Below are 17999 nucleotides of genomic sequence, written 5' to 3' on the forward strand. Positions count from 1 at the left end.
GATGTTGCAAATTACATTAGGCTTTTCTGAACACTTGGTTCTGCTTAGGGAGCTAGATAAATGCTCATATCCACTTTCCTTATTCTGTATCCAAATCCCATACTTTCACTTCTGCTAAGTAAAATACTGCTGCTTTCCTCCTGTTCTAACAACATATTGCTTGAATCTGCTCAATAATTATTTCTCTTTCTGCTTTATAGTAGAAATAGTTGCTCACTCACCTGTCTTCAACATTTCAATTCACTAAGTGATTTTTAAGTGCTAAGTAAGGCCCTTAGGAATGAAGACAACGTCCTATCCAGTCATATATTCTCTAGTATCTAGCATTATCCTTAAATTCAGTAAGCACATAATGAATTCTTGGTAATTTTCATTTGTTTGTATTCCCTCTTTTAAGGCTCAAACAGAAAAAAAAATCATTAAATGAAGTCAAATCCCTTCTCACTCAGGACTGCTAAACCCTGCATATCGTTTAGATTACATTTTTATGTGACTTGACTCCTTGATTTAATCACAGCACCTAGCACTTTTTATTTTGCACATTCCCTACTCAAATATAAAAAGATTTGCCACCTCTGAGGATATACAAAATAAATTCCTCAAATTCTTGAAGACGTGTCTATTTTGACGTCAAAATTTTTAAAGAATAGTCTATAAATTACTGTCAAATTTACAGGAAAGTGTTACAAACTCTAATGCACACAAAAATTACCTGGGGACATGGGGCCTGAATTTCTGCATTTCTAATAAGCGCCCAGGTGATGTCCATGGCTTCTGATCCACTAGCAACATTGGACTTAAGAAACAGCATCTCAGGGATAAGAATTTCATGCTCTCAATTCAAATAGCCCTTTTGAGTCACTGCAATCCTCTTCTTCAGAGTGAAAAGCGGGATTAAAGGGGGGAATAGGGTGAAAGATCCCCATAATAGAAGGAAGATGGCAAGAGAAAAACTCTGCCTATTGATTCATAAACAGTAAGTACTTAGTGGGGATATTATTGACTAAACTGATTTAGATTGAATTCATTAGAACTTAGCTGAAAGAAACTGTATTTCAATCTTCTGCCTTTAGGATCCATTAAAACAAAAGAGTTGACTTCTAGGTGATAGCTGAGATAGCCTCTATTCAGTCCTATCTCTCTCTTTTTTAACCCACACTCCTTAAATATGAGATTTGGTCTTGGTAATAATGATTCCGACAGTTAGGTCTTCAATTGTCAAACAGCATGTTGAAGGAAATTCGTAATAAATAGGACTGTCTTTTCAAGCACGCCCTTAAAAACTCAACATATACTCAAAATATTTCATCTTCTTCCAAGAAGAAACACCTAACATGATATACCTGTTTCAATGATGCTACTATTTCCTCAAAAAACACTTAAAACTCCTCTTTGAGATACACCTTCAAGCATTTGATGAGATTTTTAAGGTCCTTGGAAATGGTAAATATTTTTCCCTTGAAGGGAAGTTTGCTTTTCTTAAAATAACCAAAATTCACTATGCAAACTTCAAATATAAGTAATGGAAAAAAGGATTTTTTACATGACTTAAGAAAATATGATTCTTAAATCATGAGGCTCTTTTCTTGTGTGACTCATGAGTTGCTCTGCAATTATCTACTTAACCACAATAAAATAAAAAAGTAACTAGAATGCTGAATGTATAACATCTTTACATACTTTTCATCTATTATGGGCTAGAATAAAAGTGACTGGGGAAAGGCTTTTTGCACTTCTTCCCAGCCCAGCCTTCATGCTGCCAGGCATAGTATTATGGGAACAACTGCAGTCACCTCTGTACTCTGCCAACTAAGCAGAAACCCCTGTGGAAGTTGTTACTGTTGATTCATTTGGTTTTTAGTGATTGGCATATATGGCTATAGCTCACCAAAGCTGTTTAATCCCAAAAATTTACCAAAATCACCTGAGGATTCTCTCCTTTTCTTTTCTTTTTTTTTTTTTAGACAGTCTTGCTCTATTGCCCAGGTTGGAATGCAGCAGCGCAATCTCAGCTCACTGCAACCTTCTCCTCCTGGGTTCAAGCAATTCTCCTGACTCAGCCTCCCAAGTAGCTGGAATTACAGGTGCCCAACATCATGCCCAGTTAATTCATGTATTTTTAGTAGAGACGGGGTCTCACCACGTTGGGCAGGCTGGTTTCGAACTCCTGACCTCAGGTGATCGACCCGCCTTAGCATCCCAAAGTGTTGGGATTACAGGTGTAAGCCACTGTGCCTGGTCAGGATTCTCTTCTTACAGCTGCAACAAAGAGATGGTAAGATGTGCTTTAAGACATATACCTTATGATTCTTCCAACATACCTTGTTCTCTTACCACATACCTGCTTTGAATTCAGCTGGACAGTATAGCACAGGTGATCTTACTATACTTAATGATGTTACAGTCTTGGTGTTCCATTAGGCTTTTCTGAACACTTGGTTCTGCTTAGGGAGTCAGATAAATGTTCATATCGAATTTCCTTATCCTGTATCCATAGCCCATACTTTCTCTTCTGCAAAGTAAAAAGTTGTCATTCTCCCAATCCATACGAGTCCAAAACTACTAGACACTGAAGCACAGAAGTGGAATTTTCAATAAAGCCTTTATCAGTGTGGTAAAAGTCCTATCTTAGGCTTTGCACCAAGAAAAGTTTCTTTAAGAATATTACCTGGAACTAGAGGAATAAAGTTGAATATGAGGCAGGGACTACAGTTGAATGTAGATGAAATAAAAATAAAAATTCCATAGCCTAGACCGAGTGAAAGCAAGTACCAAGTAAGGGAATAAAAGAGACAAAACAGGAATGAGTGCAAAGCCCGGAGTACAAGGACTAATGCAAAATGGAACTCAATAGATGCTGAATACATAAGACCAGAGAATGAGCAAATGCTCATATCCAAAGGGTCATGCAAATTCCACATTGTTCTGATATGATTGGGCTTCTTCTGTGCCTAGACAAAGCACAACCGAAGGAAGGAAGGAAAGAAGGAAGGAGGGAAGGGAAGGAAAGGAAAGGGAAGGGAAGGGAAGGGAAAGGGAGAGAGGGAGGGAAGAAAGGGAGGGAGGGAAGGAAAAGAAAGAGAAGAGAGGGGAAGGGAAGAGAAGAAGGGGAAGGGAAGGAGGGAGTGGGGGTGGGGCAGAGAGGTTATGAAGGAAATCTTGGTTTCAAAGTACTTTCCTCTGTTAAAAAGAATCAGGACTTTTTGGAGAAAGGGCTCACAGGATGTGAACAAGGAAATTATGAATCTAGCACATCTTTTTGTACTAGAAAGGAAGGAAGTGCTCCAAAATCACAGGATCATATCAAAAGGACATGTAAGCCAGCTTGAAGGGGCTCTTAATGACTAAATCTGAAATAATTTGAGCCTTAAAAAATCAATTAATAGTCAGGAGATATAATCTTTTTAATAAAATAATAATCCATTAGTCTATCCTGATATAGATAAATTAGTGATTAAATGGGGGAGAAGGGAAAGTTCTTCCTTATAGAATTCCAACTAATAAATATAGAAGAAATGATGGAATTATAAAATCATTGAGGGATGCTGCAACTAGTGGTAAAAAATAGAACAAGAATGTGGCATTATATAGCCTCATAGTATCTCCCCACCAATTAGAACAAAATGGGTCAGGCATGGTGGCTTACACGTGTAATCTCTTTGGGAGGTGAACACGGGAAGTAGGAGCAACAGTTGAGCCCAAGAGTTTGAGACCAACCTGGGCAACATAGTGAGACCTCATCTCTGCAAAAAACAAAGATATACTTATACAATTATTTTTTTAAATAGTACAAACTGGCACGGGGAGCCTCCTGTTATTATACACGGAGAAGAACATAGCATCATTTCTGTAATATTTCTGCCCAAAATGCATAAGTTGAATCTAATCATAAGGAAACATCAGACAAATGCAGATTATAAGACATTCTACTAAATACTTGGTTTGAAATCTTCAAAAATGTCAAGGTAAGAAAAGAAAGGCTTATGAACTATTGCACATTAAAGGAAACTAAAGAGGCATGATTAAATGTAATGTGTAATGTAACGTAGATCTTGGACTGAGGAAATACAACTATAAAAGACATTATGGAGATAACTGCTGAAATGAATATGGACTGCTCATTAGATAATAATATTGTACCAATGCTAAATTTCCTGATTTTGATAACTGCACTATTTATGTAAGAGAATATTCTTGGTTTTAGAAAATATATAAGTATTTAGTGATCAATGTGCCTAATGCCCCCAACTACTTTCAAATGAGTGAACGGCATCAGGCACTTCATTAATAAGACACATGCAAAGCTGAGCATGGTGGCTAATGCCTGTAATTCCAACACTTTGGGACGCTGAAGTGGGAGGACTACTTGAAGCTAGGAGTTTAAGACCAGCCTGGTCAACATAGTGAGAACTTGTATCTACAAAAATTAAAATAAACTGATATGCATACTTATGTATATATGTGTATATGTGTGTATAGAGATATAGAGATATATAGAGACATGCATATATAGAAAATGATAGAGTGAAATGTAAACAATTGGTGAATCTGGGTAAAGTGACTATACAGTAGTTCCTGTACTATTCTTATAACTTTTCTGTAGATTTGAAATTACATTGAAATACATCGCTTTGAAAAATGGTAAGGTGACTAGGAGGTGTTAGTGATAAGTATGGAACTGAGAAATATCCAGTAACATTAGTAAAAAAAAAATCTTACAGGAAAGAGGCTCAAAGAGGAACAAAATATACAGTGCGGAATGTCATAGAAGAGGAAGATCAGATCAATGGGGCATATGTGAGGTAGTATAATTATTTGGAGATAAAAGCACAAGCTCTGAAGTCAAACAGAATGGCCCTGGCTCTGCTACTTACTAAATGTGTGACCTTATGCAAGTTACTTAACTTTTCTAAACCTCACCTTCTTCACCTATAAAATTTACATATGTAAGTACTCCACGTTGTTGAATAGTTATATAAAACATAGTAAATGGTAGCTATAATATTCTTTGATTAACATATCACCTTCCAACAATACTGTGTACACAGGCAGTCTCATTAAATGTTGTATACCTGAACAAAGAATGTGCTCAGCCAGGAGTCATTTCTTCCCTAACAGTCAAGACACTTGAATCAATAAAGCAGAATTAATACTTGACAAGGAAGCAGAAATTGTTATTTACAAGTTTTTAAAAAGCTGATTCAAATGGAAATTGTAACAGAAATGCAATAAGATGAGCATGCAGCAACCCAGTATTTTTGTGGCTCAAATAATGTCTTTAAAAATACGACCTCTAAAATGAACTTTAATTCAAAATATCTCCTTGATGAATAAATGTGCTACTTCAAGTTGCTTGAAAAGCAGGCACTAAATAAACTCAAGATATTGTTAATGCAAATCAGCTACCTTTTATCTTACACTTATAGCACTTACACTCCCAAACCACCAGCAGGTGTGTCTTATTCTATATCTAGGAGATAATTAACTTTCAATTTCACATCAATCATTCAAGATGTAGGAATGTTGTCAATTCTTTTTACCTCACAAAGATTTACCATGTAAATTCTACAAATCTTCGGAAGATAAGTAACTATATGTAATCTTGTATGAGCCCAGCTGTGTGTGTGTGTGTATGTGTATGTGTGTGTGTTTGAGACAGAGTCACTCTGTCACCCAGGCTGGAGTGCAGTGGTGCAATCTCGGCTCACTACAACCTCCACCTCCCAGGTTCACGCCACTCTCCTGCCTCAACCTCCCAAGTAGCTGGGACTACAGGGCCCTGCCACCATGCCCGGCTTATTTTTTGTATTTTTAGTAGAGATGAGGTTTCACCATGTTAGCCAGGTTGGTCTCAAACTCCTGACCTTGTGATCCACCCAGCTCGGCCTCCCAAAGTGCTGGGATTACAGGCATGAGCCACCGTGCCCAGCCGAGCCCAGTTTTAAGTTACATATTCTTCCATGCCTACCTCCCCACTAAAAAATTCCCAATATCTTCCAATCTGCTATTAAGTATTGGTATTGCTCACTGAAGACGGGAGAGAAGAAAGAAATAGCATTTGCCATTTACCAGCCATGCATAAACACCATGTGTTTAGTTGTACTTTCTAAATGTCATTCATTTTACTAACTTATTTCAATCATCTTATGAGACATGTATGATTACACCTATGTTAGCGATGGAGAAACTGAGACTGGTTCAAGGTCATCAGGCTGGACAATGGCAAGGCTAATATTAGAATTCACATTTGACACTGAAGCCTACACCCTTTACTGCAACATGCTGCACCAGTATCCATAATAGAATGTTAGGGGTTAATTAAATAATATCAGTGCTAAAACAAGCATATTTTATTGTCAAATGCATGACTAGAATATCATTTAGAAAATTCTTCATATCACCAGATGGAAAGAAAATCAAACCTAAGGAATTCTCAAAAACTTTCCAAGACCTGTTACCAAGGATATTTTAACTAATCTCAACAGTGCAGTGCTTAGCTGCAGCTATTTGGTTTCTTTCCATCAGCAAAATCTCAAACAGAATGAGAGTTTGGACTCCAGGGATCATATCTTTCCAGCTGATGAATGCCAAGGGAGACAAGAATGCTTATGCATAGAAGTAGCTATAGACTTTCAGTATAGTTAAGCTAGGAGACAAATATTAAAGAGGTTGCTACAAATTGACTCTATTGGCCTCTCAGATTTGCTTTTTATATGCTGTGAACAAAGGGTATTCAATAAATATTAGTTATGCAATAATATTGTAACAAATTTTTCCAGAGGATAAGAACTAACTTTAACAGAAAGTAAGAAGCAGAAGAGAAAAATATGGCAAAACACCTATGAAATAATAGACTTTGGGGGAATCTTTGGCATCCGGCACATAAGTAGAGATTTACTTAATATTCTGTTTAATGGTGATTTTATGCAATTTTATAATCAGTCCAATTAAACAACTCATATGAGGACAAAATAGCATTCAGTCTACAGGGAGACATTATCCATAGAGACACATGTTAAGTAGGAAAATAAAAATCTGTCTCTGACATGTAAAATACAACATCCCTCTCATCTCCTCAAATCAGACATACAAGGACTTTTATTACAACTTGCCCAAAATGGCAAGACTGTTTTGTTTTGATTTTTTTTTTCACTTTGTTCTTTCTTCTTTTTCCCTTCTTTTGGATACACAGCTCTGAATCATAAGACTGCATAGAATTCTACTAATAAATACCAAATCTTAGTCTCCTCTTATGTATACCATGAAATGAAGGGTATTTTTTTTGGCAGATTAATAAATCTAATATCAACTATCACTTGAAAAAAGTATCACATTCCACTGCCCCAAAGGGTGAATTTAAATGAAAGTCTGTAATCATTTCACTTGGAATTGGTCTAGGAAGTGACAGCTGATGGCTAATCTCAAAAAGAACATGCTTGTAAACACTGGTGTTCCAATTATCTGAAAATCAATTTTAGATTGTAGAAATTATTGAACATATACTCCTATAAAATGTGTAATAAACTTTTATTATAATTATGATGTAATTGTATTATGTATTATATAAAATGACATAATCATATTATAATTTATTTTAGTGTATAATATTAATTATATAAAGTTAATTATATACATATCTCTATAGTACAGATAGAATCATACCAATTATATTATTTTAAATTTTATGATCTACTGTGCTAGAAAATCTTATGAGAATATACTGCTTAAATAAAATTGTAGAAAAATAAAACCAAGAGTCATTAAATATGTTGCCTTTCTTTCTCCCCAACTTCCCCAATACCTAAAGAGTTAGCTTAAGACAAAATGTTATGCCCAAATACAAAAGTACAGATTAGAAAATATGCTACCCAATAAACCTAAGATATCATTAGCACACTTTTGTCTTGGCTAAATAAAGTATACTGCCTTTTGTTCTAAAGTGATAGCAGAAAGCCAGCTTGTAGACAAATAGTTTTTATGTTGCAAGAACTATCCGATCCACTGCAGTCCTCAAGTATGACATGAAGCTTTCTAGTTCTCTCTCAGACTGCCTAATGTTTTACGATAATGTTGAGACCACTGGAAAGCCACACAGGATCCATAGTCAAACCAGCAGGCCATTCTGCCTGCTTCCAGACAAGGAAAACTATGCTGATAGTTCCACTAACAATCTTTGGAAAATAGTAATGTTTCTTCTTGCTTTATTGAAAAATACATCTATGAGCTTCTTCTCATATTTTCTTCTTTCTCTTTTCATTCCATTCATTCTTTTCCTTTTCCTCTCCCTTTCCCTTTCCCTTTCATTCCCTTCCTGAACAATTCAGTCCCAAAGCCACTGGGTGAAGTAGAGCAAAGTCTACTCTGGTGGTGAAGGAGTTTGGAGAACAGAGCTATAGTGGTCCAGAGCAGGGTGTCAGATTGGCCCAGGGCCTAATCTAGATGAGAAAGGTATCCATGTATGGAGGCAGACCACAACTGAGTTACAGAGCCTGACAGAGTGAGGAAAGAGTCCTTGAAGATGGGTAGGCTAACATGGGCTGTTGGAATTAAACAAGTTAAGGAAGGCCAAATAGGCTACATAATGTTTGAGCATAGAGTTAAAACCTGAGTAGTATGAGGAGGGCGTCCATGTGGTGGGAAGGGGCTGAAGTACTTTGTCATAGCTAAGTAGAGTGACGAGGTCTCCCATGCAGAGCAGTGACCTAGCAAGGGTTGCAAGAGCATGAGTTTGGTGAGGAGGTTATCTGTGCTAGCGTGGCAGAAACAATAGGAGACTGGTTACATACAGAAGGATTGGTCAGATAAGTAAATAAAATAAGGATAATTTGAATCTATCAGAAAAGAGAGTGAAAATATGGCAGTAGAGAAAACTACAATGAATTATATAGTATTAGACTGGAACTGGAGTAATCAGTGTGAACTCATGGTTTTCAATATAGATAGATAAATATAGATACTAATATAGATGTAAGTTTGTCTGAGTACAAATATACACAAAAGGGAAAATAAATTCACAATGGGGAAGCCTGGAAAACACAACCTCAATTGTGTGCTCAAAGTGAACATCATAAGCAAATGTAGCAAATCTAATTTGTGCCACCTGATAGGACGCAATGAAAAGATCACAGACTCGCTTCTGTAATATTCCTATTTCAGAAATATCAGTCACACAAAAAAGTAAAAGCTGAGGGTCTGCCACAGAATTAAGAAAATTAGAAAGACATGACAACTAAAGATGACATGTGATTCTGAACTAAATTCTTTGCTATAAAGCACATCTAACTGGGACATCTGTTAATTTCCCATTAATACCAATATTCGCAATATTACCATCCAATTTTTATGGTAATATTGCAGTTATATAACAGATTGCCCTTGTTCCCAGGAGACACACTAATGTAGTAGTAGGAAATGGAACAAGTTGGTCACTTAACACTCATATGGGTCAAGATATTTTTTTTAAGTGCTGTACTATACGTTCACATTTGAGATTATTTCAAAAAAAAATTTAATGCCCTAAAAATAAATATTAAAAATTATTTCTAAAAAACAAAGAAAATTACACCTAGGTCATAGAAGATGTAAACTCGTTGTGGTTGTCTAGATGCAAACCCCTCACCCAATTTTCAACTTCAATAGTCTATTTTTGTGTTAGTAATAAATGCCATTTATCAAACATACCATAGCAAGTTGAGCATTGTATGTACGTTATCGCATTTACTATTCTCAATAATCCTATGAGATAGGTACAATTATTTCACTCCTTTACATAGGAAGAAACTCAGGAAGAGAGAGGTTGAGACGTTTGCCCAGTTTGCTTAATTTATAACTGGCAGAGCTGGGATAGGAACTACGTATGTCTCACTCCAAAGTCTGTGGTGTTAACTATTACAAACTGACTCTTTATGTCTGGAGTAATTGTTAGATTTTCTTTGTTTTGCTCCGGGTTAACATGGATTTTGTTTGTTCATCTTGTTTTTCTTGTCATCTAGGATATTTTATGGACCATGACTCAGCAGTTCCAGCTCAAAGATTCTTTCTCCCTGAAGCCTCTTTCACCAAAAGTTATTTCTCCCTTCCTCCCCATTATTGCCTTTGCACTTTGCATTTATCTTGTGATTCTTGTGACCCTGTGTCATTGGTATATATGTTTTATTTCCCTACATGTAAATTTTGCAAAGTTAAAGGCTAAGTTACACTCCATTTTTTATCTCACATAAGCAGTGGCTGTCAAATTTTATCACGCACCAAAGTCACCCAAAGAGCTTGTTAAAAAACAGATTACTGGGCCGTATCACCAGAATTTCTGATTCAGTAGTCTAGGGTAGGGTCTAAAATTTACTTTTCTAACACATTCCCATGCAATGCTGGTGTTGCTGGTCCAGGGACCGCACTTTGAAAAACATTTCAGTACTGTATAGAGCTTACTAGTCTCTTACCAAAGTAGCTAAATAGTGTTTTATGATTTATAAAACTATAACACACACATTATCTTCTTTGCTATAATATATCCAAATACAGATATAATATATCTATGCTATAGAATGCCTCATATTATATGGTAACAGTAAATTGGTTGGTTCATCTTTCCCACCTTTTATTCATTCACTCATTTCTTCAACAAATATTTCTTAAGTATTGACTGTGTGCCTGATACTGAGATACAGCAGTGAATAAGACAGAGTAGCCTCTGCTATCATAAAAACTAACAGTCTAGCAGAAACAAAGAAGACTAATTAAGCAAAATATGACAAATTTCCATACTTCACTTCCAATTATCTTCATGAGAAGAGATATTTGATAAATGGGAGCAACAAAACAAAATGTGTATTAGCACAATAACATATTAAAGTTATAATGGGTTAGGCAGAGAAAGGTTTGTCGGTGTTAAGAGACTTTTCACTCTAGAGTACCTGAAGGGCTAAAACAATCTTCAAAGATGTAGAGACCTGAGAACCCGATACTGCCCCTCCAACTCCTCAGGGATACAGTAAATGGAATAACTGCAGGAAAAGCTACAGTCTGGGGCAGGCAAAACAAACAAGGAGTAAAATGAGAAAGAAGCAGGAAAACCATAAAGGAGATACCCCTTATGCCCATCAGAGATGGACTCTCAGACATTCATACTCTGTATGAACAGATAGATGGGAAAGACAATTCAAATTCTGCAGAATCCTGGGGGATCCATGGACATTCATGATGTCCAGAAGCAAAATTTTCTTTCTGGACATATGCAATAGTTGAACCAAGTTATTACTATAATGTCAGTGAATATCAGGTCAAAAGAATATAGAGTATAATGAGAATACATGACAGAAAGCCTGTTCTAGGGAGTTTATTTCCCAAAGGAGGAAGAACATTCAACTGAGACAGAAGGATTAATAGGTATTTTCAGGCATGGGAGTTTGAGGACAGGGAAGTGGAAGAGATGGAGAACATGCAAGAACCTGAGGGAGGAGAAAGCATGACAAGGACCTTTAAAAAATTGATTAGAGGCTGGGCACAGTGACTCAGGCCTGTAATCCCAGCAGTTCGGGAGGCAGAGGCAGGAGGATCACTTGAGGTCAAGAACTCAAAACCATCCTGGCTAACAAGATGAAACCTCATCTGTACTAAAAATACAAAAATTAGCTGGGTGTGGTGGTGCATGCCTGTGATCCCAGCTGCTCAGAAGGCTAAGGCAGGAGACTTGCTTGAACCTGGGAGGCAGAGATTGTAGTGAGCCGAGATCACACCACTTCACTCCAACCTGGGTGACAGAACAAGACTCCATATCAAAACAAAACAAAACAAAAAAACAAATCATTAGAGAAGGACAAAGAGAGTGGTATAAGATAAGGCTGGAGAGGCAGGCAGGTAGGTAGACTGTTGTATTCTGTATTCAGTTTTTAGGACCTTGAAAGTATTGATCATGTCAGTAAATTTTGTATCATTGTTGCAAGACTATATATGTTTGATAAAGGTGGAATGAGAGAATCAATCAATGAATGGATGGATATGTAAAGCAAATATATGGTACAAAAGACAGAGGCATAAAATTAAAATGGCATGATCTGGAAGTAAAGCATTGAATTGACCAGTATAAAAAAGTAAAGGAGTTTGTGAGTCTCGATTATGCAGGGCTAGAACTGTGAGGGGGCTGAAAATCATCTTATCAATCTGCTTACTGTAGAGATGAAAAAACTAAGGCTGGTGAATTAGGTGGCTTCCCCAACAACACAAAGCCAGTAGTGACTGAACCAGGACTTAAATCTCCTGGTTCCCAAACCAAGAAGCTTTCCACTACAGTCTAGGTCCAGCTCATTCTGGACCTAGAAATATAAAAATAAGTCTCTAACAGTCACTATGCAGGCAGATGCCAAGCACATCAGAACCTTATCCCTAATGGACGCATAACTAGCAGCTGCCACATTTTTTCTAGTTGTGCTTTAGAACTCAGCTATGGATGATACAAGAAAAATACTCATCCGTCCTGTCATAAAATTGATTCATTTCAAAAACGGCTATTCTCTCTGTGTTATTTCCTTTTCTACCTTTAGAAAGGAAATAGTAATACAAATAGTATTTGTATTACTTGAGATATAATTTTATTATTATTATTTGATATAATATAATTTGATATAAAATAATGTAATATTATTTTATTATATTATTTGAGCCTGAGATAATTAATACAAATAGTATAGTGGCAACACTCAGCACAAAATTATCTTAAGAGCACATGAGGTCAGACTGTCATGGGAAGAAATCTCTCCAAGCAGCTGCATAACTACCTATAATTCACAGGAAGGTAGAATCAATAGGATTCTGGAAGGCCGACTCCACATTCTGTTCTTTAGGTAACTAGTATTTGTCAGAAACTTAGACAGACGCTACTAACGTATCACAAATAATGATTTTGCCCTGAGTGACTTTTGGTCTGTTATTTCCAACCTTCTTTCTCTCTGCTGCCTAAGTTCACTAATAATACTATTACATAAACAAATAACATATTTTACTCATTTAAACATCACATTTGTTCTTAATCAAAATATTAAAATTTGGCTTTTTTTTTTCTATGTTCCTTACACTAGTCAGGCAAGGTGGTAGGTAAGAACTATGCCATCATCTTTTAGGAAGTGTCAGAATGCCTGCTGAGCCTACATTCCCCTTCTGAAGGATTTCCTACATATTTGCTATCCCAGACTGACTGGTGATTGCTGAACACCTGACCTGAGACTAGTCAATTGCTAGATGGGCCAGCAGGTATGAAATGGCCTGGTATAAGAATTCTGCCTTACACCAGTGGTGATAGGCTAATTCAATTGGATACTCTCACTTGAAAAGTTTAAAAAAACAAACAAACAAACAAACAAACAAAAAAACAGTCAGTTAGTTGATAATTTCAAGGAATAGAAGGCAAAACAGAGAGCTGCACATTCAACATAGTAGTAGAGATGAGATTTGGAAGAATGGCTGTTGAGGATATAGTAGAATAATCTGGTGGCTAATAACAACAGCAGCTCCAACAATAACAAGAACAATCATATTAAAGGCTTACTTTTATTGAGCCCTCACTATATTCCAGACATGATAAGAAATTCAAATGCATTATTGTACCTAAACCTTGCAACTACCTATGAAGTAGGTTCAACTACCTATCATCTCCTCATCTCCATTTCACAAATAGGAAAATTGAGACAGAGCAAAGTTAAGGAAGCGCATAAAGTCACTCCTTTAGTAAGTGATGGAACCAGGATTCTAACCTAGATTTGTTTGATTCCAGAACCCTGCTCTTAACCACTATCCTAAGTTAGAGCTTATTTGATGTCTGGAAGGACATTTTAGGCTTCACACAGTGTTTAGATCCCTGCCTTTTGTACTTCCACCTGAATTTGTACAGCAAACCCCCATTACTTAAAGAAAACTGGACACAAGGAAGGTGGTGCTCTGGAACTAAAATGTATGCTCAGGCCTGGTTTTGAAGTACATGGCTGAAAGTTATGTTTTCCAACCTTGGAATTGTTACCCTACCATAGGTATCTTAATCATATCTCTGGCATCTTACTGTACATAGGTTTCATTATCACTCTTTGTGAATTTTGACCATGAGAAATGATGATAATAATAGCAGAGGGAGAAAAGAATATTAGAATATGGGAACATATATTTAAATATCTTGGTCCATGTAATTAAATAAATATTTATTAAGTGCTATTTATATGCAATGTACACACATCTATGTATGTTCCCCTTATTACCCAGGTTGATATAAAAGTCACAATGCAGCATAGCTATGCATTGTATTCATGTCTCCGAATCTCTATAATTTCTGTTACCATACTATCATGTATCAGAGGTGATACTAAGATCAGAAATTGTGTTTGTGTGTGTATGTCTGTGTGTGCATGTAGTATGGGGTGCTAGAAAGATTTAGAGATCTGAGTTCTAGTCCCAACTGCCGTTAACTAGCTATCTGGCCTTATAAACATCACATCAACTCTCTGACCTCTGTTCCCTCATTTGAAAGAAATGGATAATTGAACAAGAGAAAATTCAAGACTCTGTTAACTTTGAAGTTCTGCTATTTAGTTTTCATTTACTTTTATTAAAAAAAGTGAAATTAAATGTCTCTCCTTGACCAGATCAAAGAAGGCATACCCTCTAAATGTGTACTGGTCAATTTCCAAGACCTAATGAAATTTTATACATGGTTTTTCCAAAATATTTTTTTTGTGGAGGGTTGGAATCAGACCTTTTTGTCAAACAAAATCTTAGACAAACCCAAATAAATAAGGCTAAAAGTAAATAAACAAAACTGCTCTATTGAAGAAACGAAGAGGAAGTCTTGCTGTTAGACCTAGCAGATCCTGCTTGGGTTAGATCTGTGGAACCCTACATTTTCAAGGAACATAGCTTAAAAACTATGGCAAACCAGAGAGCAGAGGTACATTAATCAAGTTGAATGTTATTGTTCATCCACTATACATACAGCAATATAAAAGGAAAGTAGAGAAGTAGAAAACATACCCTCTGCTTGCAAGGAGCTTGCAGTTTCCATGAAGAGATTGGGTATAAACTTCAGAATTAATTTAAGAAAACCACAAAGCAAAAGGCAGGGCGGCGGGGGCAAGAAAGGTAAATCCTAGGTTCTGAGAAAATGCACAGTAGAGACTAACTCAAGGTCCAAGAATTTTATTTAACACGATTCTATATTTTTAAAAAAGAGATTATACAGGTTGAGCATCCCAAACCCCAAATCTGAAATATGAAATGCCCCCAATTCTGAAACTTTTTGAGTGCCAATATGATGCTCAAACTAAGTACTCATTAGAGCATTTCAGATTTCAGGTATTCAGATTTGGGATGATCAACTAACTTTAAAAATTTTTGAAATCCAAAACACTTCTGGTTGCAAGCATTTCAGATAAAGGATACTCAACCTATAGTACAGAATACTTCTTGATTAAACAGAAAAGGTCAGTAAAGCAGTCAGGGGATCTGACAACATGGAAGTCTTTGCTGGCTTTAACAACATCAGCATCAGTAGAAAGTTGAAAATGGAAATGATTTGTCTGCTTATTTCCCCATAGCATTTATTCAATATGTAAGCCTTTTATTTCCATATTTTTAAATTTATTTATTGTCTGTCTTCTCCCTGTTAGAATGTACGCTCCATGAGGACAAGTATCTTTCCAGGTACATTCAATTCTGTATTACCAAGGCCTAAAAATAGTGCCTGGAATTGTAGGTTCTCAGTAAATATTTGTTGAATGATTGAATGACCATGTATTGTGCTAGGTATTAGGGAATAGAGTAAGGGATTACAAAATAATTATGGCATGGTTTCTGGTTTTGAGAAGCTTACAGTCTAATGAAAGACATATACTAATTCACAAGCAACTACATCACTGTTTCTCAAACTTGAATAAGGAGTGGTACTCGTTAAATATCACAGGGTATTGATACTAAGCTGTTAGTATCAATTTGGCTGAAACTAAGCTGTTACTTTCCACATAAATGATACTGACTGTGGTAACTTGGCCTTAGAGTGGTATAAAGCAGTGATTATAGATTAAGTCCACCTCTGTTGTCTTTACAATAGCCTGTGACATTTGAAGAGTACCACTTCTCTCCAACGAAACAGTAAACACAAGCGCAACTACAAGCCTTCCGGGAAATCTGCAGCAGTGCTTAGTTATAAAGTGGTTATCCAGAGAATCTGAAATAAGCTTTGGATTCCTTTCTTTCTTTTCTTTTCTTTAGGGGGTAGGGGACGGAGTCTTGCTCTGTCGCCCAGGCTGGAGTGCAGTGGCGCGATCTTGGCTCACTGCAAGCTCTGCCTCCCGCGTTCACACCACTCTCCTGCCTCAGCCTCCCGAGTAGCTGGGGCTACAGGTGCCCACCACCACGCCCGGCTAATTTTTTGTATTTTTAGTAGAGACGGGGCTTCACCATGTTAGCCAGGATGGTCTCGATCTCCTGACCTCGTGATCCGCCCACCTTGGCCTCCCAAAGTGCTGGGATTACAGGGGTGAGCCACCGCGCCTGGCTGGATTTCTTTCTTTTATACTATGAAAGGAAAACACAAAAATGTTTGTAATGTCATAGAAAATGTGCAGCACTTAGTATATATCTAACTCCTCTCATAGACCATATCCTTTATTTTCATATGTTCCTTGATCACAAGTAGGGAATGTAGCGAGGAAAGAAGATACACTCGAGAATCCAACTTGGGTTTGAGTCCCAGCTCTGCCACCAACTAGCTGTGTGACTGTGGACAAGTTACTTAACTTCTATGAGATTCAATCTTCTCACATAAAATACAGAAAATATCCATCTTGTAGAATTATTGTAAGATTAAATTATATAGAGAACGATGCCTGACACATAACAGAATTTCATTAAATGTGAGTTTACTTCCCCTTCTCCTGGTTTCAGCCTCATCTGTAGGTCTCTTCTATGCCACCACCATTTATGATATATTTATTCCACAAATATTTATTGAGTACTTTCCATGTACCTGCCACTACTTTGTGTACTTTGGATGCAGCAAACAAAAAGGGCCCTTCTCTCACAGAGCTTACATTATATAAAATGCCTGACCAAAGTAGGAGCAATGGAGATAAATGTTTGAGATGGATATTAAAAATATATAGCTGGCAAATAAGCCTAGTCTCAGGCTCTTGGCCTAGAGATTAACTACGATCTGTCCAGATTTACTTGTTGCTGCCAGGTGAACGGGGCTGAAGAGCCCTTCCATCCCTTTAGGAACTATTAGTGGAGATCTGACCACACGTATGTCAGTAGTTGAACCTTTTTTTTTTTTTTTTTTTGAAATGGAGTCTCACTCTGTCGCCCAGGCTGGAGTGCAGTGATGCGATCTTGGCTCACTACAACCTCTGCCTCCTGGGATCAAGCGATTCTCCTGCCTCAGCCTCCCGTAAGTAGCTGGGACTATAGGCACCCGCCACCACGCCTGGATAATTTTTTGTATTTTTAGTAGAGATGGGGTTTCACCGTGTGAGCCAGGAAGGTCTCGATCTCCTGACCTCATTATCCGCCCGCCTTGGCCTCCCAAAGTGCTGGGATTACAGGTGTGAGCCACTGCGCCCAGCCAGTTTAACCTTTTTTAACGTAACCTGGAAGACTGAAGACTCCCTAGCTCTAAATTCTATTAGTAAAGCAATGTTATGCTAATGAAAGTTGTGAATTTGAGAACTCATGACAAAGTCAATGTCATCATCTCAAGAAGAAATGCAGAGCCTGCAAGGAGAGGGGATGAAAAATACTGCAAGAAATAAGCAATAATGGAACTGGATAAACTATTGTAGGCAAAGACAGGTTGGTCATCCACACAGTATAATGAAAGAAGAGGCTGACCTGTCTTTAGGTCACAAGGCGTGTGCTCCACAAACATTTGTTAAATGTATGAATGAATGCCTGTGACTGCAATCTGTCAAAATAACACCACCAAAAACGGAACGGAAGAAAACTGGAGGAAAAACTAAAAGTACACA

This window comes from Trachypithecus francoisi, unplaced genomic scaffold, assembly GCF_009764315.1.
Source record: "Trachypithecus francoisi isolate TF-2019V2 unplaced genomic scaffold, Tfra_2.0 Lachesis_group8, whole genome shotgun sequence".
NCBI lineage: Eukaryota > Metazoa > Chordata > Mammalia > Primates > Cercopithecidae > Trachypithecus > Trachypithecus francoisi.